General features: G+C 36.9%; 5 non-coding genes across 5 annotated transcripts; all 5 read right to left on the bottom strand.

Moving 5' to 3' along the window:
- Positions 1-6,624: 6,624 nt before the first annotated feature.
- On the bottom strand, positions 6,625-6,706 carry trnas-gcu (transfer RNA serine (anticodon GCU)). The gene has a single exon. It is a non-coding gene; the product is annotated as a tRNA-Ser (tRNA).
- A 4,659-nt stretch (positions 6,707-11,365) lies between these two features.
- On the bottom strand, positions 11,366-11,447 carry trnas-gcu (transfer RNA serine (anticodon GCU)). The gene has a single exon. It is a non-coding gene; the product is annotated as a tRNA-Ser (tRNA).
- Positions 11,448-12,000: 553 nt separating this feature from the next.
- trnas-gcu (transfer RNA serine (anticodon GCU)) lies at positions 12,001-12,082 on the bottom strand. Its single transcript has one exon. It is a non-coding gene; the product is annotated as a tRNA-Ser (tRNA).
- Positions 12,083-12,633: 551 nt separating this feature from the next.
- trnas-gcu (transfer RNA serine (anticodon GCU)) lies at positions 12,634-12,715 on the bottom strand. The gene has a single exon. It is a non-coding gene; the product is annotated as a tRNA-Ser (tRNA).
- Positions 12,716-13,264: 549 nt separating this feature from the next.
- trnas-gcu (transfer RNA serine (anticodon GCU)) lies at positions 13,265-13,346 on the bottom strand. Its single transcript has one exon. It is a non-coding gene; the product is annotated as a tRNA-Ser (tRNA).
- Between the last annotated feature and the right edge of the window lie 4,481 nt (positions 13,347-17,827).

A 17,827-nucleotide genomic window follows, 5' to 3' on the forward strand; every position in this document is an offset into this window, starting at 1 on the left:
AGTCTAAACATTTTCCTAATAAAAAAACACAAAAGTAATGAAAATAAATTCCTTTTCTCCAACAATTCCCCTTTTCTGCTCCTCTCTGGAGCAGACAAAAACAAAAACAGATAATCAAATCCCCACAAAAATGTCCCATTGTCATTACTGCAGGCCTTGGCCTAAATCTTTGTTTTACCTCTTTTTCAAAACAATCGTTAACATTATAGTGCTCATTCATTATGTTAGATGATGCCTATAACCCCTTTCAACTAAATTTCTTTAACTTTTTTAGATTCAGTTTATAATTTCTACACTCTTGGTTCTTCTCTTCAGTGGTGCAGTCTCTTCCCTCTTGAAGTCACTCCGATATCTTCTTTTAATAAGGATTTTATTTGCTATATTTAGGCTTATTACTCCCAACACTCTTATTAACTTTCAATTAACCAATCATTAAAATTTTCCATTCTTATACACTTTATCAATAAAGGTAATTTTTTCTTCTTCTTCTTTCCCAACAAAATTAGAATAAGAATGACAATATTAAAAAAGTAAACAAAATTTAAAAACTCCAACATGAAAAAATAAAAATCTGATTAAAAGGAAATCCACACCCATAAAGATATGCTCTAATTAAAAATCCCACTGTATAATTACGATCAAAGATCAACACCTGTGAAAACACATGTGATTGGAATTAGAAATCCACTAATACAAAATTATAATCCCCATGAATAGTTCAAACTGAATTCCAACATTTTAAATTTATTACAGCACAAAAATTACAATTGAGATTTAGAATGAAAAATCAACAACTTCAAAGTAGGATTCAACTCAACAATTATTAAAATGAAAGATTCCGAACTTAATCGTAACAATGTTATTAAACTAACAACTCAAACTCGTCACCAAATGATTAAAACCGAAATTCAAACATATTTAAACTAGATTCCTTTTTTTTCTCAATGTCTTAAAATGGGAAAAACAAAAACACAACAATGTGATTAAAATAAAATAAAAATCTTAAGAATCTCTTCAAATAAAAGGTTCAAAAACCACAATGGCTTAAAATAAAAATCTTGAAGTGTCTTTAAATGAAAGATTTAAAAACAACAATGGCTCAAACTAAAATAATCTTCAAAAATGTGTTCAAATAAAAGAATCTTAAAATCCTCTTCAAATAAAAGAATCTTAAACTCATAATGATGTGTTTAAAAAAAATGTCTTAAAATGTCTTAAAATAAAAGATTACGAAAAAAAAACCATACAAATGTCTTAAAATAAAAGATAAAAAGCATAAAAATATCTTAAATTAAAAGATAATAAAAAAATATAAAGAATGTCTTCACATAAAAGATAAAAAAATAATATGTCTAAAATAAAAGAATAAAAATAATTTTAAAAAACTTACGTGTGTAAAATAAAATAAAATAATTTTAAAATGTGATCATTTATTTGATTTTTCCTAAATTTTCTCCAATCTAATTTGTCCAATTAATTAATTCATTCATTCATTTTCTTTAAGGCTTAGTTCCTTTATTAATCTGGGGCCACCACAGTGCAATGAATCGCCAACTTATTCATCATATGTTTTACACAGCGTATGCCCTTCCAGCTGTAACCTATCTCTGGGAAACGTCCATACACACTTAATCACACACTTTCTGTCAGATTGTGATATGCTAGTAAATCAGTCTTATTTTCTCTTTCTATTTTAGAATTTAATGTGGTTTTTGGTTCCCCTTTTTGTGTTGGCCTGTATCTAATATACAGTTGGCCTCATGCATTGGTGTTGCAGCGTGTTCAGCTCCCACACCAATACATGCTTACACACTCCAATTAGTCAGATATCCCCTTTTGGTGTTTTATCCCCCTTTCGGCCTGGGCCTAGCTCCAGGCCGTTTTACACCCCTATATTGACTGTCAAGTTAATCCGGCCAGCCTCACACCTTCAGCATCCTGTTTAGAAAAAATCGGGAATAAGGTTGTTAATTTGTCATTATATAATCTCTACATAACGCCTGTTTCACACCGCAAGCGTCAGCGGCGCGTGAGCAGAGTGTGTGTTTTCAGCGTCCATGTTAACAGATTAGAGCTTTCATACCGCACGCAGCAGCAGCGCGTCAGAGCGAGGCGTGAGCATCGCCGAAGCAGCAGTGCAGCGATAGTTTCGTCGCTGGGTCTATTTTTGCCACGCTGCTCACGCTCAATTAAAGTGACAGTGCATTGATAATGACCAAAACACATTGAATGACAGTAAAAAGTAGCAATTTTACCCTATAAATGCGTTAATAATGTCAAATGGTTTATATATATAGTCATTCAAATGAACTTACAACGGTTAAAAACGGCAACAAACATTTATTTAGGCCCAAACTACAAAACCAAATGTAAAACAATTTTAGTATCAGTTTTGCTTAAGTTGCACACTAGTGTTGTAGGAGAGGGGAAATAGAATATTTACGGGATTTGTAGTCCATAGCGAAGTGTATTGTGGGTAGTGTAGTGCGACACGCATGCTGGATTATGTGAGCTCGCTGTGTTCTGTGCAGCTGAGAAGAGGAAGAAAGTTTTAATCAGCTTTGTTTTATGTTCACTCGAGTTATTCCTACCGGGGGCTGTTTGCACTGTGAATCTGACAACATGAAAATAAGTAAAAGAATGGCATGCATTGGTTACTTTTCTCCGCCTCATCATCTGCACGAGCATGAATTAACGAGCTGTTATTCTGCCGCTGGACATCACTGAAACGGAGAAAGTAACACTAGTTTGATCATGTATAAATATCATTATAACTATATTGCATAAATATGATTATAACTAGGTCTACAGCAACCTGATAATCAAAAAAACAAATGACATGACATCACAGGCGATTGTCTTCTGACTGTAGATGCTTCTCATATAAGTTTGCTTGAGAAGCATACAGTACTATTTGATCTATAAAATGTGTAAAATAATGCAGGTTAAAGAAACAGCATAAGATGAAGTTGCTGTGAGTCTTGGTGCAGATGAAAAGTTTAAAAAGTGTATTTGTATGTAGAGAGACATGTGTAACTAGATAGAATAGACAGAGATAGGTTGATCTCTGCAGCAGCTGCTGAAGAGCTGTGCGCTGCAGACGCAGCTGGTGTGAAAGGCAAACGCCTGCGTGCTGCTACTGCTCGACATACGCGCTGCTCATGCTCTGCTCACGCGCCGCTGACGCTTGCAGTGTGAAACAGGCGTTAGCCTTACGTCTCCGCACACCTATTTTAGAGCTCATTTTGGAGATGTGCATAAAAACGATTGATGGAAACGTCATGATTCACATAACTTTTGAAAATACGCATAATAAAACGTGCATAACTGAGTAGGTTAAACTTTTATTTGATAAGAAAAGATGCGCATGAACTACGAAGGAAACACTTAACAAATTACAGTATGTGCATTAAAAAATGGTTTGTTAGAGATGATGATGAAAATGTATGTAAATGGACAAACCGGCAGACTGAGCACACTGTAGAACATCTTAAATGTTGTTTTAGTCATTCTAAAATGCCTTAACTGTTTCAGTATTATTGTATATTATTAATTACCTCTGAGCATCTGGAGCGTGTCAAGATCTCCATGTCTCATGGCTTCAAACGCCCCCACGTGTTCGTTGTGTGTCAGCATTGTCTTCTGAGGCGCAAGTACATTTATTAAATAAAAAATTATTGCCGCAGCTTCTTCTACCGCAGTAAATTCTGTTTTTACTGTTGATATTTGGCGCAAGTTAATCAGGAAGTGACGATTGTGTTCTCTTGACTTGTTGGATGTAAACGCTGCTTTATTCGCATCTTTTAGGCGTTATTCCAGTTTTGCACAAATTTATGTAATATATTTGGATGGAAACTTAGATATTGCCTAAATTTTTGTCACACACAGAACAAAGTCACGTACGAGAATGGCTTGTTCTTTTTTCATAAATAATTAGCTTAACCTTTGACATGTACTGTTACTAGATTAATGGGATTACTATTCTTTCTAAAAAGTATTTTTAGTACTGCATACCTTCTAAATGTTATCAACCTCTATTACTTGATCAATAAAAAGGCAGACACAAGTACACTGTTAAATCTATTAAAACTGATAAATGTGTATAAAAGTTTAGAAACATTTTATAAACGTCACACATTACATTACTCATTTTATTATACTTAAATATTTAAATACTTTAAATTAAAAATTATGCATTAACTTGAGCAGCTGTTTTCCCAGGCTAACTGTCTCTGTTTCACCGATGGTTGCTTCTTTTTAAATATATACGCTCATATTTGCTATAATTTTGCATGAGCAGATCAAGTTCAGCTGGAGAAATAAATGCTGATCTCTTTTTTTAAGATATTGTCATTGTCACTCGTAATATCTGCGCTCCATTGATAATGTCTTTTTATAGTCACAGTGTGCGCGCTTAACTCTGAGTTGGTCTACTCAAAGTTGATTGATCTATCTCAGATCAGCTATTCTAAAACCAAAAAATCTGAGTTTTTAATCTCTCTGTAAATCAAGTTCAAGTTTAAACTCAGAGTTGTTTGAAACTCCTTACTGAAACAGGTCCCAGGTAAGGAAGTAAATGCCAATTGTGTTTGTTTTGTTTTAGTTCAGAATAGGTAAGATTACGGCGCTCGGTGCTGAAGATTTTTCTTTCCTTTTTTCTTTTCATGTTTCTAGCGAGGTAAGGGGTTTGCTTATGAGTTAGAATTGTTTTGTTATATTTATTTCTTTGATTTGGCTTCTCTAGCGTCCCCTTACTCTTAAGTTGACCTAATTTTGTTTGATACTTTGTTTAATTTATTACTTTATTATTGTAAATATTTTTTACTATCAGCTATCAGCTGCCAAATAAAGGACTTCGAAAAGCTTACAGCACCTGGTATTCCCAGGCGGTCTCCCATCCAAGTGTAACAGGTGTACTATATTTATTTATTATTGGACCAGACAATAAAACCAGAAGTTTACAAGGTAAGTAAAAGAAGGTGGGGGTGAAACTGAGCAATAACCAAAGACAAACTGAATTTTTTAAATACAAAAATAGTTTTACTTTAGATTGTATGAATTTTTTCCTTTTCGTATTTGTCTTAGTAAACAGTACTTACATCAGTAACATAACTATTTATACACAACCCCAGGGTGCACCCACTTTACAATTATTTTAAATCAAACACAAATCACAATAAATGAATTCAAGTGGAAACAAAAGAAACCATAAAATAACACAAATAAATCAGTGTCGTTGTTCACTCTGAAATTGGTGAAATTAGTTCAATTTAGATAAAGTTCTGTTTTTTCCCCGTCAAGAAAATCAGTCCTTAGAGCTGCATTAAAAAAATCGCAGTCCAATAAAGGAATTACCTTTTTGGCAAATTCTTACTTTATCCGGTGAAATGAGGATAAATTGAAATATGTGTACTTCACAATTTTCCAGGTCGACGTAGGAGGCTCGCCATCAATACAAGGAATCCAGTGAAACTGGGAAAATGTCCTCAGAAAAAAACCTGGCCTGATCACAGACCAGAATTCATAAATAAGTTTAATATGTTCAAAATAATTTCAAAAACATACAAAATATACAACACGTGGAACAAATAAAACACATACAATCACGTTTACCATAAAATGAGCTAATATAATGGAATACCTGTCAAACTCGCGATGTCTATATCACTCTATGGTCTTCTCACACACACGCGATTGCAAAATGGCGTCAGCGCACTGTAAACGCAATGCAACATGCGGTCTGACTTCAACACACTCTTAAATACACTAACACGCTAAATAACAACTTTTGCAGTTACAACTTGATTTAGTACAACTACAATCACTTTTAAACTGTTTGGGAATCATAACATACTGTATTTTAATCTTTTTGTTCAAGTTTACTCCTCTATTATTCTGCCAACCGGTCTCGTCTCAGCTCTCTCTCTCTCTGTGGCAAGCTGGAAGGGGCGGAGCTAACAACCTGCTCCTACGATTGGTTGTTACTTTACTTCAAACTACATTTGTATACATGAATTTTATTTCGTTTATCATATTAATAAAGACTTGTAGATATAATAATAATATGATTATACTGCTCTAAATAATATTATAAATAATTATTTAACTATTTTACTAGGGTTACATATGTTTCTGCAACTATTGTCGGTAAGATGACTTTCAGTTTTGCCGAAACGACAGAGCATAAGAACGACAAGAATGGGATTCGATGGACTCGGCCACCTCGTTATGTATGTACTCACTTTCCGGATATGGGCTGGACTATAGGATTTCTGTATGTATTTGCTGCTATTTTCGGTAAAGATGACTTTAAATTTTGCAACAACATCCTTCAAAACGATAAGAGCGTGCGAGTAAAACACCCTACACGGAAGCACCAGGCTCTTTCAAATGCCAAAGCATTTGAACAACAAGGATGGGATTTGATGGACCCTTCCACCTCGTCATGTATGTACTCACTTTCCTGAAATGGGCTGGACTATAGGATTTCTGTATGTATTTGCTGCTATTTTCGGTAAAGATGACGTTAAATTTTGCAACAACATCCTTCAAAACGCTAAAAGAGTGAGAGTAAAAGAACTTCTACAGAAACACCATGATCTCTTGAATGCTAGAACATATGAGCGACGAGGATGGGATTCGAACCCACGCGTGCAGAGCACAATGGATTAGCAGTCCATCGCCTTAACCACTCGGCCACCTCGTCACGTACTTTTCTTTTTCTCTGGTGGAGGCCGGACTGTGGCACATAATTGTAAATGTATGTTTCTGCAACTATTTTCGGTAAGATGACTTTCAGTTTTGCCGTATGAACGACAGAGCAAATGAACGACAAAAATGGGATTCGATGGACTCTTCCACCTCGCCATGTATGTACTCACTTTCATGATGGGGGCTGGACTATGACATTTCTGTATGTATTTGCTGCTATTTTCGGTAAAGATGACGTTAAATTTTACAACAACATCCTTCAAAACGATAAGAGCGTGCGAGTAAAACACCTTCCACGGAAGCACCGGCCTCTTTTAAACGCCAGAGCATTTGAACGACAAGGATGGGATTCGATGGACTTTTCCACCTCATCATGTATGTACTCACTTTCATGATGGGGGCTGGACTATGGCATATGTTTGTATTTGCAGCTATTTCCGATAAAGTTGACATAAAATTTTGCAACAACATCCTTCAAAACGCTGAAAAAGTAAGAGAATTTCTACAGAAACACCACGATCTCTCAAATGCCAGAACATATGAGCAACGAGGATAGGATTCGAACCCACGCGTGCAGAGCACAATGGACTAGCAGTCTATTGCCTTAACCACTCGGCCACCTCATCACGCACTTTCCTTCTTCTCTGGTGGAGGCCGGACTGTGGCACATATTTGTATATGTATGTTTCTGCAACTATTTTCGGTAAGATGACTTTCAATTTTGCCGTATGAACGACAGAGCAAATGAACGTAAAAATGGGATTCGATGGACTCGGCCACCCCGTCATATATAAACGTATATCGTAAAAAAAAAAAAAAAAAAGATGGCGACAGTCATATGTACCTGTGAAACGCTGCGGGAGATAAATATCAAATATCTGGGGTTTCAGACGTCTGCAGGTCTGTTTTTTACCAGTTTGACTGCAACCATAGTGTTGCTAATGTTTCACGTACAACTGCGCCGTAAAATATGGGACAATTATTATGTTTGGACAACAAAAATAACTCCAAAGACCATAGTGCTACCTATGCATGGCGAAAAACACCTATAAATGAGCTGGCTTTTTTGTTTTGTTGCCGCTGTCGCCTACCTGCGTGGAATCCCTATTATGTACAATGGTGTTCAAGACCCAAGTAATGTGTCTTGCCTCAAGAGAGCAGCTGAGCCGGGTTACCTGGACCGGAGGTATGGCAGGGGCGCTGGAACAGTATCCTGGCAGATTATCATTCCAGCGCATGAAGTGCGGCCGTCTCGTCAGTTGTGCGGGACTGAGTCGAGTATACCCTGCATTACTATAACTGTGCCCCTGTCGGGAGACTCGGTGAATGCGGCGATAGTTTCAGATGCATCGAGTGATATTACGTTACCCCCGAATCTACGCGGGGTTGCTGTACCCGGTCTCGGAGAGCGAGCCTGCTTTTCCCGACAACCGGGATGTCTATTTTTCCATATATGGCTTAAGGATTTCCGGAGCGTGTCCTCCCGTCCAGTTTACATTCTGCACGATCGGGTAGTCATTTCAGCTCATGCTGTCGTCTTTCACCGGTGGGTTAATGGCATTCATATTAAAGCATCTCTGGTTAAAAGACACGACTAGTCGACGCCAATTTTCACGGCTTTTATTGACTGTGCTTTTATTAACTGGAAATATTGAACTGAATCCTGGTCCTGACAAAACTGTTTTTATGTCTACCTTTTTATATTATCTGGGTTTTTATTCATATGTTTTAAATAGTATGCTGAGCCTGGGTCCAGACACAAATGTGATAAATGCGGACTTGTCACAACCTTTAGGCATTCAACAGTCTTCATTGCATTTTTCTGAGGCTCTTCCTGCTCCTGTCATTTCAGGTTCAAATTATAAACATGTCAAAGTTCATAAAAAATCAAAGAAAAATCCTGCCACACTGAGTCAGCTTGGTAAATTTAGAGGTTTTAAAATTTTTTCATTTAAATATGAGGAGTCTTGTTCCCAAACTGGATGAATTCAAAATCATAATTGCTCAAACTAAAGCTCATGTTATGGCTATATCTGAATCATGGCTAACCTCTGATATACCAGATTCGTTTCTTTCAATAGAAAACTATTCATTGTACCGTAGAGATCGGACTGAGAAAATAGGTGGTGGAGTTGCAGTTTATGTAAACAAAAAATATTCTCATTCAATTTCAAAAATCTCAACTGACTCAGAATCGTTACAATTAGTTGTCAATCTATCAAACCAGCTTTCAGTTACTATTATTGTCACTTACAAGCCCCCAAATGTCAGCGCGGGTACATACTTAATGCAGCTTGCTGACATGATAAAAATGTGTTAAAAATAAGGAGCTTGTAATTCTAGGTGACATTAATATGAACTGGATTGACAACTCATCCAAATCTTTGAAAGCCATAGCTATAAAATTGGGCTTACATCAATTAATTAAGGCTCCAACTAGATTTGGTAAAACCCGTAATTCTATTTTGGATCTTATATTTACAAACCAGCCAACTAAGTATGGCATATCTGGAGTAATTCACACCTTTGTTTCCGACCATTCACTCATATATGTCATAAGGAAAACTTTTAAACACCCAAGAACCCATAAAAACAATTATACATCAAAATTACCAAACTCCAAATTACCTCAGTTTAATGCTGAATTTGGAGATACTGATAGGAGTAATGAGATGTTATTGTCAAATCCTGACAGCATCTTGGCAAATTTTTATAGCAGAGTGGAAGAAATACGGCAAAAGTATACAACTATTTGCAAAATGTATGTCAGACAGAACAAAGTACCTTGGGTAAATTCTGAAATTTTACAACTTTTAAAGAAAAAAGCATCCTCTCTGAAGGTATACAGATTTTCTAAAACACATGAAAATAGGCTTATTTTTAGTCAATACAGAAATAAATGTCACTCTGAATTGCGTAGAGCTAAACAACTCTATTTTCAAAATCAAATTAATCAAGCTGCTACCAATCCAAGAGTACTATGGCAAACTATTAAATCTATAACTGGTAAAAATAGTTTAAAAAATAACAATAACTTACAAATATCTATAAATGGTACTCTTCTCACTGATCATGAAAAAATTGCTAACTCATTCAATGAGTATTTTATTTCATCTGTACAAGAGCTGTCTTCTAAATTTTTAGCTTCTCCAGTGCTCCAAGTACCACCAAATACATGTCAACAGTTTTCTTTTTCTGAGATCTCGCAAAGTGAATTATCTGATATTTTGAACTCTTTTAGAATTTCTCATGCCTGTGATGTAAACAACTTAAACATGCATTTTATGAAAACTCATGCTAGTACTCTTATACCACTTTTCCATCATTTAGTTAATTTGTGTATTAGGCTCCATAAATTTCCTGACACCTGGAAAACTGCTCAGATTATTCCAATATTTAAATCTGAGGACCCAACTAGTGTCTCTAATTACCGACCAATCTCAATTCTCCCTACATTTTCTAAGTTACTTGAAAAGGCATTGTATAATCAGTTAATTGAGTATCTTGAAGACAATAAGTTGCTTAGTGATAGCCAGCATGGCTTTAGACCATTGCGCTCAACCATGTCAGCATTGCTTTTATTTACTGAACATATACGTATGGCACTAAATAAAGGACATGTCACTGCAGCTGTATACATAGACTTTAGAAAGGCCTTTGATACAGTTAATCATAATATTCTTTTAAACAAATTGATCTCTTTTAATCTCTCTTCTGATGACGTTAAATTTTGCAACAACATCCTTCAAAACGATAAGAGCGTGCGAGTACAACACCTTCCACGGAAGCACCGGCCTCTTTCAAACGCCAGAGCTTTTGAACGACAAGGATGGGATTCGATGGACTCTTCCACCTCGTCATGTATGTACTCACTTTCATGATGGGGGCTGGACTATGGCATATATGTTTGTATTTGCAGCTATTTTCGATAAAGTTGACATCAAATTTTGCAACAACATCCTTTAAAACGCTAAAAGAATGAGAATAAACGAACTTCTGCAGAAACACCATGATCTCTCGAATGCCGGATCAAATGAGCGACGAGGACTCATGCAGTGCACAATGGACTAGCAGTCCATCGCCTTAACCACACGGCCAACACGTCATGTATTTTCTTTTTTCTCTGGTGGAGGCTGGACTTTGGCACATAATTGTATATGTATGTTTCAACAACTATTTTCGGTAAGATGACTTTCAGTTTTGCCGTATGAACGAAAGATCAAATGAACGACAAAAATGGGATTCGATGGACTCGGCCACCCCGTCCTGTATGTACTCACTTGCCTGTTGGGGGCTGGACTATGGCATTTCTGTATGTATTTGCTGCTATTTTCGGTAAAGATGACGTTAAATTTTGCAACAACATCCTTCAAAACAATAAGAGCGTGCAAGTAAAACACCTTCCACGGAAGCACCGGCCTCTTTCAAACGCCAGAGCATTTGAACGACAAGGATGGGATTCGATGGACTCTTCCACCTCGTCATGTATGTACTCACTTTCATGATGGGGGCTGGACTATGGCATATGTTTGTAATTGCAGCTATTTTCGATAAAGTTGACATAAAATTTTGCAACAACATCCTTCAAAACGCTAAAAGAGTGACAGAACTTCTACAGAAACACCATGATCTCTCAAATACCAGAAGATATGAGCGACGAGGATGGGATTCGAACCCACACGTGCAGAGCACAATGGATTAGCAGTCCATCGCCTTAACCACTCAGCCACCTCATCATATACTTTCTCTTTTCTCTGGTAGGCCGGACTGTGGCACATATGTGTAAATGTATGGTTCTGCAACTATTTTCGGTAAGATGACTTTCAATTTTGCCGTATGATCGACAGCAAATGAACGACAAAAATGGGATTCAATGGACTCGGCCCCCCCGTCATGTATGTACTCACTTGCCTGTTGGAGGCTGGACTATGGCATTTCTGTATATATTGGCTGCTATTTTCGGTAAAGATGACGTTAAATTTTGCAACAACATTCTTCAAAACGACAAGAGCGTGCGAGTAAAACACCTTCCACGGAAGCACCAGGCTCTTTCAAATCCCAGAGTATTTGAACAACAAGGATGGGATTCGATGGACCCTTCCACCTCGTCATGTATGTACTCACTTTCATGATGGGGGCTGGACTATGGCATATATGTTTGTATTTGCAGCTATTTTCGATAAAGATGACGTTAAATTTTGCAACAACATCCTTCAAAACGCTAAAAGAGTGAGAGTAAAAGTAATTCTACAGAAACACAATGATCTCTCGAATGCCAGAACATTTGAGCGACGAGGATGGTATTCGAACCCACGCGTGCAGAGCACAATGGATTAGCAGTCCATCGCCTTAACCACTCGGCCACCTCGTCGCATACTTTCCTTCTTCTCTGGTGGAGGCCGGACTGTGGCACATAATTGTAAATGTATGTTTCTGCTACTATTTTCGGTCAGATGACTTTCAGTTTTGCCGTATGATCGACAGAGCAAATGAACGTCAAAAATGGGATTCTATGGACTCGGCCACCCCGTCATGTATGTACTCACTTTCCTGTTGGGGGCTGGACTACGGCATTTCTGTATGTATTTGCTGCTATTTTCGGTAAAGATGATGTTAAATTTTGCCACAACATCCTTCAAAACGATAAGAGCGTGCGAGTAAAACACCTTCCACGGAAGCACCGCCCTCTTTTAAACGCCAGAGAATTTGAACGACAAGGATGGGATTTGATATACTCTTTCACCTTGTCATGTATGTACTCACTTTCATGATGGGGGCTGGACTATGGCATATATGTTTGTATTTGCAGCTATTTTCGATAAAGTTGACATAAAATTTTGCAACAACATCCTTCAAAACGCTGAAAGAGTGAGAGAACTTCTACAGAAAGACCATGATCTCTTGAATGCCATAACATATGAGCGACGAGGATGGGATTCGAACCCACGCGTGGGGAGCACAATGGATTAGCAGTCCATCACCTTAACCACTCGGCCACCTCATCATGTATTTTCCTTCTTCTCTGGTGGAGGCCGGACTGTGGCACATAATTGTAAATGTATGTTTCTGCAACTATTTTCGGTAAGATGACTTTCAGTTTTGCCGTATGAACGACAGAGCAAATGAACGACAAAAATGGGATTCGATGGAATCGGCCACCCCGTCATGTATGTACTCACTTGCCTGTTGGGGGCTGGACTATGGCATTTCTGTATGTATTTGCTGCTATTTTCGGTAAAGATGACGTTAAATTTTGCAACAACATCCTTCAAAACGATAAGAGCGTGCGAGTAAAACACCTTCCACGGAAGCACCGGCCTCTTTCAAACGCCAGAGCATTTGAACGACAAGGATGGGATTCGATGGACTCTTCCACCTCATCATGTATGTACTCACTTTCATGATGGGGGCTGGACTATGGCATATGTTTGTAATTGCAGCTATTTTCGATAAAGTTGACATAAAATTTTGCAACAACATCCTTCAAAACGCTAAAAGAGTGACAGAACTTCTACAGAAACACCATGGTCTCTCAAATACCAGAAGATATGAGCGACGAGGATGGGATTGGAACCCACACGTGCAGAGCACAATGGATTAGCAGTCCATCGCCTTAACCACTCAGCCACCTCGTCACATACTTTCCCTTATCTCTGGTAGGCCGGACTGTGGCACATATGTGTAAATGTATGGTTCTGCAACTATTTTCGGTAAGATGACTTTCAATTTTGCCGTATGATCGACAGCAAATGAACGACAAAAATGGGATTCGATGGACTCTGCCACCCCGTCATGTATGTACTCACTTGCCTGTTGGGGGCTGGACTATGGCATTTCTGTATGTATTTGCTGCTATTTTCGGTAAAGATGATGTTAAATTTTGCAACAACATCCTTCAAAATGATAAGAGCGTGCGAGTAAAACACCTTCCACGGAAGCACCGGCCTCTTTTAAATGCCAGAGCATTTGAACGACAAGGATGGGATTCGATGGACTCTTCCACTTCGTCATGTATGTACTCACTTTCATGATGGGGGCTGGACTATGGCATATATGTTTGTATTTGCAGCTCTTTTTTTATAAAGATGACATTAAATTTTGCAACAACATCCTTCAAACCGCTAAGAGAGTGATGGTAAAACAACTTCTACAGAAACACCATTCTATTGAATGCCAGAACATCTTAGCAACGAGTATGGGATTCAGACACACATGTGCAAAGCACAATGGACTAGCAGTCCATCGCCTTAACCACTCTGCCAACTCGTCTCGTACACACCTTTTTCTCTGGTGGAGGCCGGACTGTGGCACATATTTGTAAATGTATGTTTGTGCAACTATTTTTGGTAAGATGACTTTCAGTTTTGCCATATGAACGACAAGAATGGGATTCGATGGACTCGGCCACCTCGTCATGTATATACTCCCTTTCCTGATGGGGGCTGAACTATAGCATTTCTGTATGTATTTGCAGCTCTTTTCGGTAAAGATGACATGAATTTTTGCAACAACATTCTTTAAAACGATAAGAGCGTGCGAGTAAAACACCTTTACAAAAGCACCGGCCTCTTTTAAACACCAAAGCACTTAAACGACAAGGATGGGGTTCGATGGACTTGGCCACTTCGTAATAAAATTTTGCAACAACATCCTACAAACGCTAAGAGAATGAGAGTAAAACAAGTTCCACAGAAGCACCAGGCTCTCTCGAATGCCAGGACATATTAGCGACGAGGATGGGATTTAAAGAGCACAATGGATTAGCAATGCCAGCTGCTGAAGGATTGTCCATCAATATTTCACAAATGTTGAAGATGAGGGCCAATGGTAAAGCTGGGGAAGGAACCGTTCCAAGATTCACCGCTAGGTGTGCAGTCAAACAGGTTTGTCAGATGTCAATCAATTTTCCGAACTGAGCCGAAGGTACACGAAGGAGTAACAGGGTCATCTGGAGGCGGGTCAGAGGTCAAAAAAGTTCCTTGACCTTCAGTCATTTTCGACAAACAGCATCATTCGACAGAGCACAGCATCGTTTAGTTTAAAGTTCAGGATTTTTTTTCTGATAATGATTTCTTAAAAAAGATAAGAAAATCTACATAATTGCACGTATTAATGTTTTAGTGTGTTGTATTTCAAATTTGGATACTTTAATCTAAAACCGTTTAATTTATAGGAGAAAAAATGTCTGAAAAATTCCACAAAGCCATGTCAGACGCTGACTGGATTTCACGTCTGAAAAAGTTTGCCAGCACAGGAGTTTGGCCATCAGATGAGGGCAACAGGAACAGGCCAGCTCCTCAATAAAATAAGTGGCTTGAGATTTATCAAAGGGTGTGTATTTCGTTTACATGATATAACGTTTGTTGAAATTTGCTTAACTTGTTAGGCTTCAGTACATTCAGTACAGTATCTATGTAAAACATGTCATACTTGTTTTTAAATAATAATGTGTTTTAAAATGCATGTATTTTTGAGATTTACGTCGAATAATTTACTATAGTTTGACCGTTTATGAGAGATTTTAAAAGGTGGAGGAATGGATTATGAATGTACAATACAGCATGTGGTTTTAAAGCCTGAAATGTTCCTGTCCAGTTCCTCTTATTTTTTTTTCTTATAGAGGTAAAGTTGGTTTTATATTTGGATATTCAGACATTCTCCTTAATAATATCATTTCAGAAAAAAATTCTTTGCAAATTCTAAATAGGAAAATCATATTAGCAGACAATGATTAATGATTAACAAAGTACAGCATTGTTCACAGTGAATTAGATAAGTGTTGATATTGTTTTTAAATCATACTTGCATGCTAATTCCGATCGAATATTCAAAGTAATATGGTAAACAATATAGAGACTTCTAAATGAACGAATGTGTGAATATAAAACCAACTTTACCTCTATCTTTTTCTTTTCATTTTTGGAGATACAAACTGTACAATTACATATTAGATAAATATTGCACACATTCTAGAAACAGTGTTAAATTAATTTACAGAGCTATTTTGTGCTTTATTAAAGGAGTCATTGAGTTAAAATTATTTATTCTATTTTTCATGATTTTTTTTAGATTGAGAAATGCCCATTGCAGTCTCGTGGACAGAGGACCTTGCACTCAAAAAAATGATATGTTGGCTTTAATTAACTTTTTTATGTCAACAGGTTCCACGTAACCGAGTTAAGTTACCTTAAAGAAAGAATATTCCTTTGAGTGAACTTAAGTTAGTTACATAAAGGTAAGGTAATGTTGTTTAGTTCAATCAACACAACATTTATAATTAACTTTAATTTATTTACACTGCTAAAAAAATCCTTTCAATTTACTGAAAAATACCGGCAGTGGTTGCCAGGAATTTTTCTGTAAAAATACGGAAGTTTTATATAACTGTTTTAATTTACAGAAAATAACCATATTTTATCAACTGATACAATGCTTAGTTCCCAAAAACCTAGTTTAGCTCACAAAAACGTAGTCATTCAATGCACTAATGTGTTCATGTATGTATAATTAGCAAACAGATTTTCCCTGTATTTGTAACTACACAGTTACTTTTAAACAAAAGAAGATGCAGTACAACATCAGCTATCCTTAGTTTATATTGGACTTGCACACAGATGCTACTATCCTCCACAATGGTGCACCATAATAGTTCAATTTATTCTATTTCACTTGTTGGTTTCTAAATTTATTTAACATTTTATTCAATTTGTTAATTTTTGTATTTTTTTCTGTTAATATTTAACTTATTTAATTTTTTAAATTTTTTATTCCATGTTCATTACTGTTTTGTTGACCAATGTTAAATAAATATTGCATTTATAAATGACTGGTCTTTGACTTTTAAGTCCACTTTGTTTCAGTTTCTGTTTGCCTTTAACATTTTATTTACATTGTTTATTTATATTGTTAATTCTGTATTATTAATAACTAATTTAATAATTTTACATTTTCTACTCTATTTTCATTACTGTTCTGTTGACAATTGTTAGATAAATAATGCATATATAAATAACTGACTACTCCCTGACTTTTAATTCTATACACTGTAGCTCTATGACATTTCTATTGATCATTTGTACATTAAAATACAGAACAATAATAACCATAAGCATAAGAGTGTGTGTGTGTGCGTGCACGTGCATGTGTGTGTGAGAAAGAGAGTGTGTGTGAGAGAGAGCTTATGTGCATGTGTGTGTGTGTGACATATGCGTGCGTGCCTGTGTGTGAGTGTGTGTGCATGTGTGAAAGAGAGAGCGCGTGTGTGTGTGAAAAAGAGAGAGCATGTGTGTGTGTGTGAAAGAGAGAGAGCGTGTGTGTGTGTGTTTTCCAGAGATGGGTTGCGGCTGGAAGGGCATCTGCTGTGTAAAAACTTGCTGGATAAGTTGGCGGTTCATCCCGCTGTGGCAACCTCGGACTCTTGGTCCTCCATAATAATCACACTTAAGACTAATCATGCGTACAATTCAGGCTTAAATGTGAATAAATTATATTTTAAACATTTAATAAAATAACAGTGATTTAAAAATGCAATAACATTTTAGTGAGCAGAATAAGCTTATTATAAAGTATTCCAAACTTTTTACTGTGGCTGTATATTATAGTTATTACTACTATTTGTTGTGCAACATTTTTTTTTTACATGGGTGGAAACCTTTGTTGAACCCACCTGTTTCTGATGTTTGCTGGGGAGCGATTCTGAATGTCTGGCAACTGTGCAGAGCTAAAAAAAAATAAAGATCACGGTGTTAAGTAGTTTGAGGGGGCATGTGGTACATTGTCCAGTGGCTCCCAGTGCTTCAGCATCTCTGTACATGTTGTAGGTGGAGCTGGTGGTACTGCTGGTGCTGGTTGTGGCCAAATCATAGTGGGAACTATAGTAAAAGTTCAGTGGCATCTGAGGTAACAGGAGGATATTCTATTGATGGAGCAGGTGGAGGAAGTGGCTTTGGTGCTGGTCCAGATTCCTCGTCATCTCATCAAAATTAAACGGAAACTTGTTCAAATAGATTATAATTGCATTTGACTTTTTTTTTACTTGAAATGACAATCTTTTTGCTAAATTAAAATAATTCAACCCATTCTTTAAAGAGGGTTTTGCTTGTCACCCTAAAGAGTT

Source organism: Danio rerio, chromosome 4 (assembly GCF_049306965.1).
Source record: "Danio rerio strain Tuebingen ecotype United States chromosome 4, GRCz12tu, whole genome shotgun sequence".
NCBI classification, from domain to species: domain Eukaryota; kingdom Metazoa; phylum Chordata; class Actinopteri; order Cypriniformes; family Danionidae; genus Danio; species Danio rerio.